The 6000-nt window shown below is 43.6% G+C and overlaps 1 protein-coding gene across 10 annotated transcripts in view; it reads left to right on the top strand.

Annotated features, from left to right (window-relative positions):
- The first annotated feature begins 760 nt into the window (after positions 1–760).
- Positions 761–6000, top strand: part of MARCH7 (membrane-associated ring finger (C3HC4) 7, E3 ubiquitin protein ligase) — a 28807-nt gene continuing 23567 nt past the window's right edge. For all 10 annotated transcript variants that reach the window (XR_774477.1, XR_774476.1, XR_774478.1 and 7 more), the window contains exon 1: positions 761–905. The gene's annotated coding sequence lies outside the window, so the exon portion shown is untranslated. The remainder of the gene's footprint in view (positions 906–6000) is intronic.

The following is a 6000-nucleotide window of genomic DNA, read 5'->3' as shown; positions in this document are numbered from 1 at the left end:
GAGACTTTTGACTGCAGCGATAGAAGCCTGGACTCCTTAGTAATAACACACCATGTCGTCTTCAGAGCCTGGTTCAGAAAACACAATAGCGTGAGATCTCTGCCACACTCTGCGGTGGGCAGGGACTCTGTAAACCATCAGCGGTTTAGGATTGACAGAGATTTTGTGAAGGCTTGGCATTTTCAGAATTTGGTAAGATTACCTCCCGATTTCGTAAGCCGTGCAAAATCTTCCCCTCAAGGAGAAATATCCGCCAACGTCTAGTACTTCCAAGAGTACAAAACTGTAGTCTGAATACAATTACAATGAATGGCATTGCCATTGCTTTGCAGTTGAGGTGGCTTTCTCCAATACCCCCATCCCACCATGTCCTTCAGGGACCCGAAATCGAACACAGACGGCGTGTGGCTGTTCAAGAGACACAGGGGATTTATTTACAAAACCATACTGAAACTAGAGAGAGCGTGCAGCACAGGGAGAAAACTCAACACCTCTGCTTGCAGTTTTAAGGCTGAACGCTGAACTTGAAAGTCAATTCAAACCGTGGCTTTCGGGGCGTTTCCCCACAAAAAGAAAAGGAATTCTGTCTTCAATGTGAGGATTTTTCAGATCGCCTTCCTTTTGCGGAGCACTGTAATTTTAATCTCCAACGGCCGAAGTGACCAGCCCTAACCGCCGCCTCGGCTCCCCCCCACCCCGGCAACCCCCGCCGCAGTTCTCGCGAGAGCTGGGCATGGGTGGGGCGTGGGCGGTGATCGACAGTCGTGCGGGTCCGGGCTGTCGCCATTGTGTTGCAGGGAGAGGCGGCCGCCTTGGCGTGGCAGCCCGTGGGCCCGGCCCGACTTGGCCCCTCCGGTGGATCCTCAGCCCCTGAATGTCTGCGGCGTGAGGGTTGTGCCGCGAGAGTGAGTACAGGCCGCTTACGGTGCCGAGGAGGGGAAGATGTCCCTGTACGGCCCAGCTAGCGGTGGCGTGCGCCGCCGGGGCCGGCGGCTCCGCGCCAGGGCTGGGGGGAACCATTTTGTCTCGGGGCTGGCGCCTGGCTCCTCCGCCCTCCTCTCTGCGAAGCAGCTCGGACGGCCGCAGGCCTCCGCGCCTTCTCTGGCAGCGGAGCTGTGCCCTCTGTCCCCCCACCCCATTCCTTTCCTCCCTCCGAGGAGCCTCTGCCCTGCGGGGTCGGGGCAGGGCGATCGGCGCTGCCCTTCAGCCTGGCGCCGGCCCCAGTTCGGCCTTGGCCGGGAGCGCGGGCGCAGCAGGGGTGCGGCCGTCCGAAGCCGGGCCGGCCGGGCCTCTCCCTTGGAGCCTGGCGAGGAGGGTAAGTGCCCTCTTCAGCGGCTCTGCCGAGCACCCGCTGCCTGGGGCCTGCTGGCTCCGGTCTGGGGGCACAGCCCAGCGTCATGGCACCAGCCGCTGCAGCGTAGGCAGAGGATCGGCATTCGTAAACGTTTTTCTTGTTCGCGGGACTCCCGAGAGGCTGCTGGGTTTTTTTGTCAGCCTTCCTCGATTGAAGGTTGAGAAAATACCCCGAATAAAGAATTGCGCAGACTGAGAGAATTGTCCCTGAACTCCATCTTGTTTGTCGTAAAGACGTGATTGTGAGTAAACACCGGAGAAGGCACGTGATCACAAGTTGCTCGGGAGAAAGTCTCGTGAACAGTTGTATACCGAACCATACAAAAACCTGTAGACACAAAAGCTCAAGAGTTAGGTGGAAGTGTCACCACCTAGTTCCGAGGTAGAAAACTTGAACTTGGGAGCTGGGAGTGAAGCGTGTGCTTCGCCCTGGTTGAGGGTACAAGAGTGCTTTAAGCTGTTAGTAGAAAACATAGAAGCTAGTAAAGGCTTCCCATACTGGTAGACATACATGACTATCTCAAACTGCCTCTCATTTCTCAGCAGTAGGGGGTCAGGGCAGAAGAGAGGAGGAGTGAGAAGTTTTTATTTGAAATATTTGCTCTTTGTGTTATTTTTGCCTTTTGAGATTGCACTGCTTTCCCGCAAAGACCTCTTGGATCTTTCATCTCTTGTTACCTCTATCTGTGGCTATGTTAGGTCTAGTTGATCTTTTGTAATGTGGTTGGAGGGATGACAAATCAAGAAGGGCAGGACATTTGAGCTGTATACTCAAAGTAGGCTGTTCAGCTCCCACCTGCCATTAAAAGCTTGTCATCTGTTTCCCAGGTACAACTTTAAAGTTTGATTCCAGAACTTGGTTTCTTACCAAGTCTTGAGAGGCATCATATATATTCCTTATTCCAGGAGACACAAGAGTTGTTTCCCGATTTTTCCATGAGGTTTTGATGGCTAAGTTGTGTAACATGGCATGAGCTGATGAAATACGTTGTTTTGATGACAAGAGTGCTTCTCACCCTGCTGTTCCCTTTCTCATTTCTCTGTTGTTGGATACCAGCATGAATAGTGTCAAAATGATGGAGAAGCCTGAAGTGTGTTTTGCTAGGATCGTGTGTTTAAGTTGCTCAACGAAGGACACAGCAGGGGTCATATTTGAGTAAGGTGTTCCTTTTCTTTGTGGCAACAACAGGCTTTTAAATCAGTTCAGACTGCAACACAACTTAGACTTCTTTTTTTTGAAATTTTTTTTAATTCCTCAGATAAGTCATTTAGGTATTTTTTTGGCCTCACTACCTTCTGTGTAAATTGAGGTGACTACTTTGTCATTATAGAACTCATTACAGCATGTTAATTACCACTTGAGATTTGTTGCATTCCTGTGTGGGTAAACAAAATGTTTGAGATTTTAATTTGAGTGTCTTTGTGCTCATTCAAAAAAATGCTTAAGATACTGATACTGTAAAGGGGAACCATTCTCATTCTGAAATATCCTCTAAAAACATGATATTCCCCTTGCAGACAAGTATTATTGTGGCTTTAGTAATACGATTTTTTTTTTTATTGTGAGACTACTGTCTCGCTCTGTCCTGTGTTCTGTGATAGCTTAGCACGTTCACCTTGACCACCTCATTGTGTTACCATGATCAGCATGTGTCTTATATATGTACTGTGTGTATTCAAGCCAACTATGAAGATGGTTGCTTCTCAAGCTTCCAAGGTACAATGCTTAAAATGGTTTTCAAAGAACTCTGGACAAAAACAAACAAACAAAAAAACCCCAACACCAAAAAACCACCACCCGAAAACCCCAGAAGACTTCTTACTAGTACTGATTACCAAAGTTGAGATGCCTAGTAGCTAATCTATCTAATATATTCAAGTCATGGCACCATTGACTTTGGTTGCAGATATGTGCTTTCATGATTTCTGCAAGTTGGATTCCAAGCACATGGATGGATGCCCAGAAATTGAAGACCTCTTGTGTAGTGGTTTCTAAAATATGATTAATCTGGATTACATGCTTCATGGCACTGAATCTTTGTTGAAAAGCGGAGTTAAAATGCAGTTTCCTGGAGCAGAAGTTCTTTGCCTAGACCATAAGGCTTTTTCTTCAGTACCTTTCCACCTCTGTATCAAACAAGGCAGGGTTCCTCTTGTCAAATGCCTGTTGTTACACAGCTCTGATTCATCTTTATAGCAGATCCTTCTTGTTTGCTGGCTGAGGCCAGGACTGCAGAAGAAATGTATGGTTGTATTAAAGAAATTAATCATAATGTATATGCATAAACTGACATATGAAATTTTGCATTTTCTAATGTGCTGCCTTTATCTTGTTTTAACACATTTTTTGTGTATACTTTCTGCAAGATTTCTTTACTTTGAGAAAGAAAATATTATATAGATAGTATCATCCCGACATATTCAGGTTGAAATCACAACCTGTTCTAATTTACGAGATAAAGCTGATTGATAGCATTGTCCTCTTGGGGCTACCACTGGAGGAGAAAATTAGTTTTGTGCCTTTTTATGTATGTTTGTAGAAGCAATTTGCTAATCTTGGACTCCATTTTAGCTTCTAGAGATAGTTGGCTCTGGTGTCCACAGTCTTCCACCCTGTCCTTTCTGATCTGAATGCTCTTCTTTTGTCTGTTTTGTGGATGGAGCATAAGCAATTTTATTAGTATTAGATGATCTCTAATTTAGTCTTGAAGTTCTTATAACTTCTTACACTTCTGTCTGTTCCCCCTGTTCGTCTGGACATTAATTTCTACCGGTAGAAGCTTCCATCCCTTCTTTTAGAACCTTTGTGTATTCTACATATGTCTGTGTCTGACTTCTATCTATGTTATTTAATTCATCTGGTTCCACACCTACCTGAAGCAAAGTGATCCAGAAACAGAATGATCCCTAACAAAAGGGATAATGCTGGTGCTCTTTGTCAAGTACTTAACAGTACAGAATTGGATCCATTGTTCTGTGTGTCTGTCCCTTATATTTTGTATCAGGGTAAAAGGTAGATAAACAGTCCTTTGGATGTCAGATCTCTTCAAGACCTACAGCTGTCCTATTCAGCATACGCTCTAGTCTGTATTGCTATAACATTAATTTAGCTTCACAGTTTGCAACTTGAACAGTTACTTTTTCACACTCAGTGCAGCTTCAGACAAGTACTAAACTTGCAGTGCACATTATGGCAGCTTACGCTAAAGCTTGAATTAACCATCTTTACAGTGTCTTATCTAATGTTACAAATACAAAGAAATGCGATTGTTACATTTTATTGCACAAATGATCCACTAAGTGGTGTAGCTTAGATTATTAGGTTTGTCCTTACTGAATTTCTTTTAAGCTTCCATGACTGACAGTGTTGTTCTGTACTTTGGAACACTGCTTAGAGCATTCTTATTGATAGAGCTGTATTTAAAACTTTGAGAATTCCATACAACTGCTCAATACTTACTTAGGGGTTTAAATGTGATCTGGGAAATGTAACAAATTCATGATTCCGTGTTCCTAATCCAAAGTTAGACAAGTGAGAATTTCAGATTCCTGAAGTGATCTTGTTTAACTGGTGATGTCTCTGGCAAAAGCAAATGGGTTGCTAATGTCTGAAGCATGCTTTAGAAGCTGCTGTGCATCTCCGTAATACAACCCAGTAGCTCTTCTGTACATGAATGTAAACATTCACTTAAATTTGGTATGCTTTATGTTACAATTTTTTTTTTCCAAATTTAAAAAAAAAAAAAAAGAGCCCTACTTGAAAGATTAAGCATTTAGGCTACTTTATGTTGTGACCTGTGTTGTAAAGCTAGCAACGGACTGTGCACCAGAACAGTGGTTAAAAAACCTTCCATTAAGGAAATTAACCTCAGCTGTCCAACTATTTGGTCAATGGAGTTCTGTACAAAGTAGCTTGTACCAGGTAGAATGTGTAATGCAGCATGACTTTCAGCTAAGACTAAAAGTCCTGAGTATGTGAACTCAACTTGAAACTGCAGCCACATGAGGTATGTCAGGATTGATGCAGCAGCTTTTCACAGACCGTGTTACTGATGAGCATGGCTGATGTGTGGAAAAAAATGTACTTTACTGATTGATAATTTTTTTTTTTCTGATATAGCTTATTCCTGTTCTCAGAAAAGGTTAGGCCAGAATTAAGTGGTTAAAAAACCCTGATTGTACCACTTTTGCAAATCACCTTGTATCAGTGGAGTTTTCAGGTATCTGTTTTAGGGTTGTTAGTTATCATGCTACTCTTCCCACACCACACCACTGAGTATACTGCAGTTCTCTTAAATTTTTTATTTAAGATCTACCTTTTGTGGTCTGATTCTGTCTCTACCATCCTGAGGAGGGAGAATCTGTGAATGTTAGCAAACCAGTTAGCTAGCTATCTGGAGCTTTTGAGCAACGTTAAGTCAAGATATCCTTTCAAGGACAGGAATGACTGCAGGATCACTTCTCATGCAGAAAAGGCATGAGCATTTCTTTTGAAATGCCTTGAAATACCAAAAGACCAAATAAACACCCAGTGACTCAAAGGTAAATTTATATATACACCTGTGAGCCAGCATGTACTCTTTTGTATAAATTAATTTTCATGGGAGTTGTCTTTGGAGAAGTTAAATATATCTTTGAGGTGGGTGG

This window comes from Haliaeetus leucocephalus, unplaced genomic scaffold (genome assembly GCF_000737465.1).
Source record: "Haliaeetus leucocephalus isolate CR32 unplaced genomic scaffold, Haliaeetus_leucocephalus-4.0 Scaffold266, whole genome shotgun sequence".
NCBI lineage: Eukaryota > Metazoa > Chordata > Aves > Accipitriformes > Accipitridae > Haliaeetus > Haliaeetus leucocephalus.
The sequence above is the reverse complement of the archived record's forward strand: the minus strand, read 5'-3'. Positions and strand labels throughout refer to the sequence as shown.